Consider the following 15,014-nt stretch of genomic DNA (forward strand, 5'->3'; position numbering starts at 1 on the left):
CTATTCTATTTAATTTCTCTTCCTCTTGTTTTGTTAAAGTTTATATAGTTTATATAGGAGATATTTATTTTAATGATGTTACTCTTCTTGAAATATTTTATTTTTCACTTTTTCCTTTCCTCACTGGGCTGTTTTCCCTGTTGGAGCCCCTGGGCTTATAGCATCCTACTTTTCCAACTAGGGATGTAGGTTAGCAAGTAATAATATACAAGTATATATATATATATATATATATATATATATATATATATATATATATGAGAAATTTTGCATATTTAGGCATGTTTTTCATATTCAATCATATATATATATATATATATATATATATATATATATATATATATATATGTATATGTATGTGTGATTGTGTGTTTCTAACCTTTTTATTTTTTTACTAAACCAGTAATATTTTCCAAACAAAATGAACTTATGATTCTTGTCATTTTTTCATCTGGGCATACTGCATACCCCCTAGTTCAGAGTAAAACGTAAACAATTCGTTTGATGTGATTCAGAAGGGAAAAAGATAATCAATTGCTGAAAATTCAAGGGTAATAAATCATTCACAATTAAAAAGCGATCTGCCGTTTTCATGTTAAGGATCGTTTTAAAATAATATTGATTGCTCTCCGTGCTTGAAAGAATAGTAATGCATTTGATACAATTTATACACCTGGAAAAATACCACGACATTGTTAAAAGTAAAAAAAAAAATGCATAATGTTAGCCAATTCATGTTGTCGAAGCATATATTCCTTTCGGTATTGGAAGAACCGCGGCAGTGTTCTATCAGAGGGAATTTCCACTCTGTGACTGGCTGCATTTCAGAAATTCTATTACTGTTCACCTTTTTTTCACACATTCATATTTTCGGTTAGTTTCAAATAGAACAGAACGTGTACATATAAGAATTATTTTTTCAAATATACACATATCGAAAAAAATTGGTCAGAAAAAAATAAAAGAACGATCACCGAAAATAAGAATTCAAATGAGACTGGAAGATATAACAATAGAGCAAATTATTCTTTACCGGAATATCTTGTTTGGGAAAAAGATACGCTCCCTTGGACTGAAGAGTATAGGCCTACCTGCTTAATAGATACTCCATGATAATAATTTTTTTACCTTCAGCTTTACACGAAACTCTTAATTCTTCATCCTAAATCTCTCGTTAGCCATTTTTAGTTGCAGCAATTGTTCGTCAGTTTTCTGCTGAATTATCAGTCCCCATAAACGTTTTGCAGATATATTCTGGTAGCTAAGTATGACCTTATATTATACTTCGGTAAACTTTCGTGAACATTTAATATGCAAAGACTTTTTTTAACCAAAAGTTTCAAGCATCTTTCAGTATTACATGAAACTTTTGAACTAAATCGTGAGATTCGTAATAAAGTTTTGTATATTCTTACGAAACTGGTCTAGTGTAGAATAAATACAATAGTTTCTTCGTGATTTTATTTATAATCATTTGTGCATGGTAGAGATTATACCCAGCCCGTAAATTGAGCTCCTCTTGTGTAGATGTAAGTATTTTATGTAAATTACATAATACTTTCGTCGTGAATTTCATTGTATTCTTTATTCAAGTTAGTATATGTAATTTTACACATTTCTTTTAAGAATTAACATCTTATTTCACGTATGTTTGTTACGAAGTCGTACATATTCTATTTGAGTGTTGTGGAATTCATACGAGATATGAACAAGAGCTTAGGTAATGTTCTTTTATATTTCATGAGGTATTGAATCATGTTTGAGAGAGAATGTTCAGTAACATGTGCTTTAGAAATTTCGCGAAAGGCCTGGTGATAGGATGCCATCTTTTTTTCTTTTTATTTTGGAGACAAAGGGTGGGTGGAGGTAGCTGTCTGAGAGAGCCGTCTGGCATGGCGCAAGTACAGTGTTCGGGAGAACGATACTTTGCAACTATGACGAATTCTGCCCACCCCACCATGCTTCCCAAATCTCGGGGAAGTTTCAGGAAGCAGTTAGATTTCATATAAAAGGTGACACCAAGGTTAGGGTACACAGATAGAGATACAGATTACAAGCCCTCTTCTCCTCACCTCTCTCACTCTCGCACATAACCCAGTGTATTGTTTTTGAAAGTGTTCAGTATGAATAGTGTGACCTCTCCTAAGTGACTCTGTGCCCCAAAGCAAATCGTGTGTCGAAAAGATACATAAGGCGAAACGGTGATTTTGAATTTATTGTATTAGAGTGAGTGTTGGCATTGTATAAAGTTATGTAATCAGCCCTGTTGGAAGGTTAATATTTTGTAACGTGATCTGGTTCTTGAGTTTTCACTAAGTGTCAAACTTGAATATTGTATTATTCAGTTTTAATTTCAAGCTTTTATATAATTTTCATTGCATTATTTCTTTTCTTATTCTAAGGTTTATTCAGATATAATAGTTCAAGTCATTATATAATTTCAGATCGTAACACTTTTTCCTTATCTAGTTTTGATTCAGACTTAATTTTTTTCCAGTGACTTATTTTGTTATGTAAATTCTTTTCAAAGTGTTGTAATTTATATAGAATATATTATTTTTGTAAAGAAAATTATTCCAATCATCCTTATTTGGAACTAGGTTCTGCTCGTATCCTGTTAAGAACCACAGTAAGCTTAAATACGGCTTAATAATACTTAAGAGTAATTACCCAGTTTGGTTTTGAGTGTGCTTAAGAGACTTTTGGATATTCATTGTTTTATATATTGCTCTCTGGGAGTTATTTAACTGTCTCAACATTCATGTATTAATATTTTAAATTATAACAGTTTTAACGTAAAAGCAAACAAGTGAGTTTGGAATTCGAGAGGTTGATTAACTTGCCATTTGTAATATATATAATATTGTATGCTTGGTTCCCAGTCACGAGCCATAGTATGATAAATTTTTGCTGCCCAGACCAGGGAACCATTATCATATAATAATATTGATCTGAATAATAAGTTTTTATTAAAGCGATTGTAAGTGTTATTGCTCATATACACATGCATGTATAGTAGGAGCATATATAAACACAATTAAAATTTTCCATTATTTTAACCATGTATCAGTTCTGATTGAACGAGGTGAATCCAAAATTCCATCCAACTTATGCATCGGATTTTGGCAACGGAAGCTCCAAATTAATACAGTTCAGCAATGCAGTTGCAGTTAGAGTTCAGTGTTTTTAATACTCTTCTTGAATGAAAGTGGGAACCTAGTATATCATATATAATATATATATATATATATATATATATATATATATATATATGTAATATACATACATATATATATGTATATATATACAAATATATATATTTATATATATATATACAGTATATATATGTATATATATAAATATATATACATATACATATATGTATGTATATATATCATATATATATGATATATATACATACATATATGTATATGTATATATATTTATATATATACATACATATACATATATAAATGTATATATATATATATATATATATATATATATATGCATATATATACATATATATATATATATATGTATGTGTGCGTATATATAAATATAAATATATATATATATATATATATATATATATATATGAATATTTATATATATATAAATATATATATATATATATATATACATATAAATATATGTATGTATATATATCATATATATATACTGTATATATATATACATATATATATATATATATATATATATGTATATATATATATATATATATATATATATATATATATGTGTGTGTGTATATATAAATATATATATATATAAATATATATATAAATGTATATAAATGAATATGTATGTATATATATATATATATATATATATATATATATATATATATATATATATATATATACACACACATTTTAAGGATCATTACTTCAACATTAGCCCGAACCTTTAAACAGCTTATACAACATAAAAAAGGAAAACATTAAAACACTCTCACGATAATATTCAAAGCCAGTTTTAAATCTCTGATATAGAGTTACCTTTGTGGTCACAGTTTTTGAAGAAGGGGTAAATAAAAAGCTGGTAATATTAGAATATTTTAAGTGATGATTTTATTTTCAAGAATATAAAAGATGAATTTGATGTCAGTGAGAATATAAAAGATAAAACTACGAATAGCGAAATAGGCACTAAGGACAAGGAGACAAGAGATGTTTTATTTTCCTTTCATATTTAAGGGCTGAGATACCCGCTGATAATTCTATTTTTTTTTTTTTAACTTTGTCTTTTTCAATCCGCTTCATCACGAAAGGGGATTAAATCGTGATATACATTTTTATTTAGATTTGTCTATTACATCAAAGTCATAGCACGTAAGAGACATCTAAAAATGATTAATTGTCAAAGATTAAATAATATAAAAATATGTAAATGATAACTATAAAATAAAAAGACAAATGCTTCAGAATGAGGGTAAGGACGAAAGGAGTTAAAAAAATGCTCCAGAATGAGGGTAAGGACGAAAGGAGTTAAAAAAAAAGAATGGAGGAAAGCATCTCATCTGTCTACACTGCATTAACGCTAGGTAAAGGATTTTAAATTGATCAGTCAATTTTGTAAATTAATAGCGTTGACATTTTGATTGTGTATGGCGATTACGACCGGAAAACATATCAACAAATTTCAAATAATGTAACTAATTTTACTCTAATTTTTTTTTTTTTTTTTTGTAAAAATGCACTTCAAAGACAATCAACCTTCTTTAGAATAGATAAACACTGCCTAACCTATCACCTAATTTAATAATGAAACAGGGGAAGTTGTGATGACGATATTGTTTACTAATATTAACTCCTAGGTATGAAAATATATTGAGTAATTTGTGTGTTAAATCCTCGAGGGAAAAAAGCTACGTATCATGAAATTTATGTTGTGTTGTGGTTTTAGTGTATTCTTGTATTCTAATCGTTTAGGATCTGGTAATGCAATAAAGACAGATTATTATGAAAGTTTTACACTCTCTGTATATACGACTTTCATCTATCCGCCTCTCAGTAGCGGTTCTGAACGAGATCTATGAAATAATGAAACACTACGAAGATGAGTACCGTAAGATATGCATGGAGATCTTGTTTGTAAGGAAGAGCAAAAGTTGTATTTGACACAGACTTAACATCAAAATTAAGGTAGTATATTCTTGAATCACTGAAAATACGCCATTTCGCCGAACATTTACCATATCATGGACTCTACTTGAGTACTGGACGTTGCCCTCATTTCCTTCCTTGGCGAATGTTTAGGCTTACCCGGTGAAATGTCCATATCATCACCGAAGTTTTAGTCTCTTTGTTAAATATTTACTTCGTCATCGAAAATTCACACCATCACTGAACGTTTTGCCAACACTAACTCACCAAACCTTTAATCTATAAACAAACAAACAGCTGTTATATTATCATCGCAAGTTGACTTTGTAATACGACGAACAATATTTATTTCATCATCGACCGTTAATTCAATAGCCAACCGAACTTCTTTCAATTTACCAACGTACGCTCGTTCGATATTTAAAAGAGTAATGTTAACCTCATAAACAAATATTCCACATGATATTTGACGTTAGCCATACCATGAAACATTCAACTGTTGTACTAATTAAACATTCACCTAACTCACCACATCAGCAATGGCTTATAACATTCACCATAGACTCGGGTCAGTATCCTGCTACAGAAATCTTTCTTCCTTGGAGATTTCATGTTCAACAATAGAAAGGTCACCAGAAACACTGATTTGTGAAGCTATGATTTTAAAACTCTTTGCTTCTAGATGGAAACCTCAGTGTCCTGTCACAGAGATTATGCTTACGTCGAGGTTCCAAGAATCTCTAAGGGAGACGGGTAACCTAAATGGACCAGTGTTCCTGACAACGTTAATGATTACTGTATGAAAAATATCCAGTATATCCAGGTGTTACTCTTGACAGAACTGTTAGCTTTAAAGAACACTTAAACTAACTAAAGAAGAAACTGTCAACAAGAAACAAGCAAATTAGCCAACACTGAAAATCCTTAAGCAAACTTTTTTCGCACTTTGCTATTCAGCTGCAGAATATTGTCCGCCGGGCCGCCTGTGTTGGAAAGATCGTGCCTCGCAAAGAAAGTGAATCCAGAGCTTAATAGAGTCTGTCGAATAATCGCTGACACATTAAAGGCAACACCCCTACCATTTCTTTATAGAATGGCCAGTATTGCACCACCATGCTGCCTACAGATTGATAAAATGGAGGGAGAGTGACCCTACCTGACCCTAGCGAACACCTAGTCTCTTAATGTGAAACTTACCGGTACGGGCATTGGGGGTAAAATGGATAACCCTTTACTAGAGCAAGATACAAGTTCGGGAAAACAAGAGATAGTTTTCAGAAGTTAGCTGTCACCAGTATTGACTGCCCTTGTGGTGAATCACCCCAGACCATGGGCCACATCCTCAACTGCAGCTCACTAAGACCTGTCTGTATGTTCTGGTGTAGATCTACAGGAAGAAAATGGCAGTGCCCTCCATTGGCCTATTAACTGAAAGAAATACCTCTCAGGTTTACGTAATTCGGTATATGCTTAGTGTAGTGAATAGGATTATTTTTTCTATTAAGTTCATACTAGTTGCTGTGGCTCTTAATTTTAGCTTGGAATTCTCTTTACGAGGTAGCTAAGACTATTTATAAATTTAGTTATACAGTGTTTTTTTCGCTATAGATTTTCTTTCGTCCTTTTAAGGAACTCAAAACTTCTTCCATGCCTTATGATTATCATCTAGCTCCTTAAAGTTAGCCTTCCCTCACAACCCTTCTTAAGCTGACAGTCTATGAATAACACTATTTACTCATAAATATTAGCCTTTTACTAATGATGGATAATCCTTATCTTACTGTTAGTAACCATTCATTCTTTTTCGATTAATGGCAGAACTATATCAAATTGTATATTTCATCACTTAATTCCTGATATACTGTATTCAGCTTTTGAGTTATGGATCTGTTCTCATGTATTCTAACCTAATTAGCCGATTGTGTTCACTTTTAATTTCTAAATAATAGCTGTCTATTTATATATGTTATCCATCCCTACAATCACGGGTGCCAACTATCGGAAATTTGATGGTTAATTTTATATTCATGAAAGTTAGCCTTTTATTTCACCTACGAAGGATATAACCTAACTTACACATTAACGTTATCCTTTCAGTTTTTTAGTTTATTTTCGGAGTTTTAGCCATTACTTCCGTATTCATAAATGCTGAAATGTCCGTGTTCCATTGTAGCATCAATCATCCAAATGTTGCCATTAAATTAGGAGCGAATGAGAAGTGAAAGGAAAAGCTTAGAAAGGAATCAGTACGTTAAAGTAAACACGTACGCCACTCACACACAAATACAGACGGCGATACGCACATTTACACGTAATGGTCTCAAACAAACCCCGCTTCGAGGACAGAAGAAGTGAGATCCATTAAATGCACAATTAGATATACTTATTTATTACTAACAACATTACAACAGCAACATAACATCGAATACCACAACCTTAACCATATATGATATCTCTAAATATACGTAGAACGACTGATTAGTTGAGGCGGACAGAGAGAGAGAGAGAGAGAGAGAGAGAGAGAGAGAGAGAGAGAGAGAGAGAGAAGGCGACTATAAGTAATGGTTTGGTGCCATGCCTCATCCCCCTACGAGAGGCATTGGCACCATACTATGACGTTATAGATTCTTTATGTTCACTGGTAGGCAACATACTCGAAGTTTGAATTATTGTCCTGTCTTTTTCTAAATGTCTCCGTGTTCTACAGGGTCAGGGAAGTAAGTTAGAGCATAGCTGTCATCCTAATTGCACTCTCTTTCCAACGACTTCTACACTCATTGCATGTTTCTCGTCCCAAATCTCCGTCTTATGTAAATCTGAGTGTATTTCCTCGATAAGTAGGGCACCTTTTGACTTTACACCCTTCTATTTACAATATTGGGCTCATTCGGAAATCCAGAATGATTTAATGTATTTCATCTCATTCTGTGCGGTAACATACCTGGAAATAAAAATGTACCTATCAGCAGTTCACGATTTTTGTCTAAAGAAGCTCATAGACACGACTTGGTTTTTTAGAGATTATGCCATATAGAGGAAAGAAAATCTATCGGAATGGTCACCTCAAAATGACTAATCTCCAAAAAAAAAAAAAAAAAAAAAAAATGAAACGATAGTAATGAAATGAAACTTTAAATAGCTTTATATGTGTTCATGGTTTACCTGTGGCGTAAGAGAGAGAGAGAGAGAGAGAGAGAGAGAGAGAGAGAGAGAGAGAGAGAGAGAGAGAGAGAATGAGAACATCACATGAGAGCTATAAGTTTTAGGAGGAAATATTACTGTATATGATTCCTCTAATACCACTCGCGTCCGTATTGATGAATACTTTGTATATGCGTATTTAATCAATAAAATGTTACTAAGATATACCTTCACTGCTTATGAAAAAAGGACACAGACCTTCCTATTAGCGATCTCCACAATAGTCTTCTGCACATGAATATTTCCACTCTTATTATTGCAAAATACTGAAATTGGACTGATTTTACCAAAGGTGTTATAATTATACAGTACCATCTTTAAATCTATGAGAAATTGATATCATTATATTTTGTATTATTAGCGTTTGTTTTCATTTAGCAGACCTAGAGTGATATTCAGCTAAACAAGTAAGAAGCATAAACTAAATTAAAATAAAACATTAATACTGTACATTTAAATATTCACTTATTTAGATTATTTTGTTCAATTTCTTTATATATTTCTACGCTTTTGTTGTCACTGGAACGAAGCCCAACACAACTGCAAAAAACCTATTATTCAGAGTACCCTAAATTTTTTTTCTTATGTGAATGTTTTTAAGATGTTCTCAAATAATGTGTTAAAAAAGAAGTCAACATTTCAAACAATGATTTTGATATAATTTTCTTTGTGATTTTAAGATGGAGTCACCAATTGGCTAATGAATATGAATTTTAAAATTTGGGTGGGCGTGGCTTTTCCTATAACTTGAGCTGCAGTCGAAAGTGGTCACCCTTCCGTTTGGATAGATGATGAATTTCTATGTTATTTCTATTATTTGGTAATAAATCGACCAATGTAGGTTAGCGAATCTTACGTTTAAGAAATTTGTTAGTGACAAGGTTAATAGAATATTTATGCTCTCTGTATGAACCCAGGCTGTGATAATCTCATAGAGCTGGTATTTGATTTCTTTTAGCCTTTTATGTACCGTGTAAAGGGACAACTGAATAATTGCCAGAACACAATCACCTGCATCTTGACTCTATCTGGACCAATTACCGAGGGACAGCTGCGGATTTACACCAAAAGTTATCGTTATTTTACTTGTATTTTTAACTTTGGAATCATAATTTGGAAATTTGATATCCTAGTACATTTAACAGAATGTTTGAAAGCAAAAGTATATGCTAGTTCTTCGTCACAACACAGTGTTCTAGAAATAACCTCACCTCAACAGGCGATTAAATAAAAATTTACCTGTATTACATTTATTTAGCTTTTCTATATGCTTCAACGGATAATTTTGGAGAAAAGAAATGGCTTTAATCTAAAAAAAGAAAAAAATTGGAAATTCTAGGTAGGATTTTCAAGAAAAGGAGCGCGGTTTCATGTTTTTGGCACTTAGGAAAATTACCTTTCTTTGTGATCCACTGCCAAAGCTATTTATTTCCTTTCCCCAATCTTTCCCCTTTACTGCTTTGGATGTATTTCAAGGTAATACGATATGTTCAAGTTCACAAACAAACCAGATAGGCTATTTGATTCTTAAGATGCAAAGAATTTTTTTTTATGAATTTGCCAGAAAAAAGAAAAGCACAATGCATTTTCTTCATTCACGTTACTCGGAAGTAAATTTCATTTCTGTAACATTGCTTGTTTTTATATAGAATATACATACATTACTTTACCCGCAGGAAATTGCTTGTCATATTCTTTTTCAAGTCAGTTTGTCGATTTTTGGGGGAAAATTTATTCCATATTGTTATTTTACAATGCAATTTAAAACAGAGAATAAATAGGAGATACTTTTTAAGGTGTTCTTAACCCCCCTTTATAATTTTCAAAAATATCAAGAATATCAGCGAGACTTTTCAAACTTCTAGTATTTGGCAGTAGTAGTCTAAACGCTCTAGTTGTGATAAACCGAGATTTAAAGTTTAGAAAGGCCTATGATAAGAAGTTATAGGCGCGACACATTTGTCTTGTGTTCCATAGGCAATACCTGTTCCATCGGCAATACCTCATATTGCATTGATGAAAAGAAATTTTCATTTTGTTATTTTGTATTATTTGCTGGCGGATGTCTATCTCCACTATGTCCTTTTCTCCTTACCTAGGCTATGTGAAAAAGGTATTTGAAGTTGAAGACAATGTAAGAAGAAATGGAATAAAATACGATTCTAAAACTATTTCGAACAGATACAGTTAATATCAAGAGACTTAAAGAGCTTGTGCTACTTTATTAGAGTACTTTGATAAGACATAATGTCATTGCCCTTTACGTCATGAAAATACTCTGCTTCTGTCATCTACTCTTCATACATAGAAGGAAAGAGAGAATAGAAAAGATAAATGTGCTTAATCTTAGTCTTCCATTTCACGCACAACACCTTAGGTTGTACAGATTACACCTCGATCAATGAAAATAGACACGAAGGGCAGTCTGCTGTGCCTCCATTTGCTACAGGACGTGCAGGCTCTGCCTACAGGACGTGCAGGTTCTCGCAGGATTTCGACTTGCTATCCAGAAGGCACATCTTGCTGAGAAGCTCTTTGGCTGCGTGAAGACTCAAAGAGGTTTTCGAAGCAGACATCTTCTTCATGCGTTTCCGAAAAGCAGCTAAGCGAAGGCGTACCTGAAGGTTGAGCAAAATGGTTCTTTTTATTATGTATGAATAATTATTAGAGCATAGCTCCTCTTACGGTAAATAGAAACTTTATTATATTGTATAGATGGATTAACCGAGGAAATTGGAAAGTGTTGGGTTGGAGAGAAACGAATACCAACTGGATGAAGCCATATAATCTGTAAACACTTGTATTCAACAAAATGACTTTATTACAGCCCTTCCGATGTAATAGCTTTAGAAGCAGTAGCAATAATGAAGATGTCAGTATTGATGTCATGGGATTGCAGATTAGTTTGATTATGTGGTAATGAAGTACATATAGGGAAGAAAAAATCCTAATTAATATCCACAATCCACTGTACAAGACTGGAAAGATTGAAAGGAAAACAATGGGATTTCGTTTTCTTTATCCCGATTCACTCCCTTTTCCCGATATATCATTCGTTATGTCAATGAAATACTAAAGAAATTATGACCTCACCTGCTTGACTATTCCGACCAGAAGTTCATCCACATTGTGCTGGATGCCGCTGGATGTCTCAATAAATTTGCTGTCGTGGCAACACGCCAACGATTTACCCTCTGCCAAAACAAACATTTAAGAAAAAAAATAACTCTTTATGGTAATACATTTTAACATTATATCCTTGTGTACATTACCAAATGTAAATTTGCGTATTTTTATATATTGCATAACCAATGTGGAAGTAAAGCGCAAGGTACTTGAGGCAAAGAGGGCAGCTGACCTGAGGTGGGGTCAGGGATTGGGTCATTCATATGAAGAGAATAAGAAGAAGTTTTGGAAAGAAGTGAAGAGAGTAAGGAAGGCGGGCTCAAGAATTGAAGAGACAGTGAAAGATGGAAATGGGAGGTTGTTAAAAGGAGAGGAGGCAAGGAAAAGATGGGCGGAATATTTTGAAAGTTTACTGAACGTTGAGGATAATAGGGAGGGCAGATATAATTGCTGTTGCAGGTGTTGAGGTGCCAGTGATGGGAGATGAGAATGAGAGAGAGATTACAATAGATGAAGTGAGGAGAGCACTAGATGAAACGAGAGTAGGAAAAGCATCTGGTATGGATGGTGTGAAAGCTGAGATGTTGAAGGAAGGGGGTGTGACTGTACTTGAATGGTTGGTGAATTGTTTAATATGTGTTTTGTGTTGTCAATGGTACCAGTAGATTGGGTTTGTGCATGTATTGTACCACTATATAAGGGTAAGGGAGATGTGCATGAGTGTTGTAATTCAAGAGGTATTAGTTTGTTAAGCGTAGTTGGAAAAGTGTATGGTAGAGTAATGATTAATAGGATCAAGGATAAAACAGAGAATGCAATCTTAGAAATACAGGGTGGTTTTAGAAGAGGCAGGGGTTGTATGAATCAGATTTTTACAGTAAGGCAGATATGCGAGAAATATTTAGCAAAAGGTAAGGAGGTGTATGTTGCGTTTATGGATCTGGAGAAAGCGTATGATAGAGTTGATAGGGAAGCAATGTGGAATGTGATGAGGTTATATGGAGTTGGTGGAAAGTAGTTGCAAGCAGTGAAAAGTTTCTACAAAGGTAGTTAAGCATGTGTTAGGATAGGAAATGAAGTGAGTGATTGGTTTCCGGTGAGAGTGGGGCTGAGACAGGGATGTGTGATGTCACCGTGGTTGTTTAACTTGTATGTTGATGGAGTGGTGAGAGAGGTGAATGCTCGAGTGCTTGGACGAGGATTAAAACTGGTAGACGAGAATGACCATAAATGGGAGGTAAATCAGTTGTTGTTTGCGGATGATACTGTACTGGTTGCAGACACAGAAGAGAAGCTTGGCCGATTAGTGACAGAATTTGGAAGAGTGTGTGAGAGAAGGAAGTTGAGAGTTAATGTGGGTAAGAGTAAGGTTATGAGATGTACGAGAAGGGAAGGTGGTGCAAGGTTGAATGTCATGTTGAATGGAGAGTTACTTGAGGAGGTGGATCAGTTTAAGTACTTGGGGTCTGTTGTTGCAGCAAATGGTGGAGTGGAAGCAGATTTACGTCAGAGAGTGAATGAAGGTTGCAAAGTGTTGGGGCCAGTTAAGGGAGTAGTAAAATATAGAGGGTTGGGCATGAATGTAAAAAGAGTTCTATATGAGAAAGTGATTGTACCAACTGTGATGTATGGATCGGAGTTGTGGGGAATGAAAGTGACGGAGAGACAGAAATTGAATGTGTTTGAGATGAAGTGTCTAAGGAGTATAGCTGGTGTAACTCGAGTAGATAGGGTTAGGAATGAAGTGGTGAGAGTGAGAACGGGTGTAAGAAATGAGTTAGCAGCTAGAGTGAATATGAATGTGTTGAGGTGGTTTGGCCATGTTGAAAGAATGAAAAATGGCTGTCTGCTAAAGAAGGTGATGAATGCAAGAGTTGATGGGAGAAGTACAAGAGGAAGGTCAAGGTTTGGGTGGATGGATGGAGTGAAGAAAGCTCTGGGTGATAGGAGGATAGATGTGAGAGAGGCAAGAGAGCGTGCTAGAAATAGGAATGAATGGCGAGCGATTGTGACGCAGTTCCGGTAGGCCCTGCTGCTGCCTCCGATGCTTTAGATGACCGCGGAGGTAGCAGCAGTAGGGGATTCAGCATTCTGAAGCTTCATCTGTGGTGGATAATGTGGGAGGGTGGGCTGTGGCACCCTAGCAGTACCAGCTGAACTCGGTTGAGTCCCTTGTTAGGCTGGAGGAACGTAGAGAGTAGAGGTCCCCTTTTTTGTTTTGTTTCATTTGTTGATGTCGGCTACCTCCCAAAATGGGGGAAGTGCCTTGGTATATGTATGTATGTATGTATAACCACTAAGCAGAAATAATTTACCACACAGCTTGTAAATAATGATTAAAACCTCAATTTTTACTTTGGTCTAGACATATTTTTACAATTGTATTACTTTCCATTACTCTATAAGCGTACATATTAAAAGATATTTGTGGTATCTGGGCTCCATCAAGTAAAATTACATTCAATGTTCTCTATCCTGTGGAAGGCGGCTTAAATAGTTGCGTTTAAGCTCTTTTTATCGATTTATACTTCAAAACGCCTTGCTTGGATTGGACTATGACAGCGGAGCTCAATTAGGGGGAGAGGTATCCCACACTGTTTAAAATTTGCATTAAAAAACGGTAAATGTCTGGCAACATTTATTCCAGGATTTTTACAGTTTTAAAAACGGATATATTGACGTAAAGGGGTGATATTACGGTTACCAACCCGTAAAATATAATAACAAAGTGGAGTAAAATTACGATCGCCTGTATTTTACTGAAATACGGTTGAGAACATTATATTTTTACGGGAAATTTCCGATTAAAATTTTTTTTTTTTTTTTTCTAACAGTGCATCACTTGGAGATTCTTGTTCATAATTTGTAATTAATTATCCATTCCTTAACATATGTGATCAATTACTGCACATTCATCAACAACAAGGTGTTAATCGCCTATTCAACTTATAACAACTTTATGCTTTCAAATAATCGGCAATAGTTCAATACGTTGATCCCTCCAATACCATTTTATACCATCTAACAACTGTTTATTGAATGAACTTGTAAATTCTTACTAATTGAGAGCATTTCTTATAACATGAAAGCAATCGAGGTAAATTCCGTATTATCTAATATTTCATTAATATCACTAAAACTAAACGCTTTTGGTTGATTGATTAAAATTTTCTAAGTGGAACTTAGATTGCAATAATGATTTGATTTTTTACCATTGCTATCAGGTTAAGCAGTTGGTTTTATATGCAGTGATCCAATATATCAATGGTGAGTGATATTAACAATGTATCATTTCATATATAAAATGTTTTGTTATCATCATTATTATTACCATTGTTATTGTTCTTGTTTTTGTGATTTCGTTTGTTATCGACTGTATTCATAAACTGCAGTTAGAAAAAACATAATTTTAATCGGAAATTCTCCGAAAAAATATGCTGTTCTCAACCGTATTTCAGTAAAATACAGGCGACCGTAATTTTACTCTACTTTGTTATATTTTACAAGGTTGGTGACCGTAATATCACCCCTTTTCGTCAATATATTCTTTTTTAAAAC

General features: G+C 33.7%; 1 long non-coding RNA gene and 1 pseudogene across 1 annotated transcript in view; one reads left to right on the top strand and one right to left on the bottom strand.

Moving 5' to 3' along the window:
• The window catches only part of LOC137634249 (uncharacterized), a 132,216-nt gene that overhangs the window by 21,866 nt on the left and 95,336 nt on the right, over positions 1–15,014 (top strand). The gene's annotated exons all lie outside the window — the stretch shown is intronic.
• LOC137634248 (uncharacterized) overlaps positions 10,322–15,014 on the bottom strand; it is a 100,866-nt pseudogene continuing 96,173 nt past the window's right edge.

This window comes from Palaemon carinicauda, chromosome 44 (assembly GCF_036898095.1).
Source record: "Palaemon carinicauda isolate YSFRI2023 chromosome 44, ASM3689809v2, whole genome shotgun sequence".
NCBI lineage: Eukaryota > Metazoa > Arthropoda > Malacostraca > Decapoda > Palaemonidae > Palaemon > Palaemon carinicauda.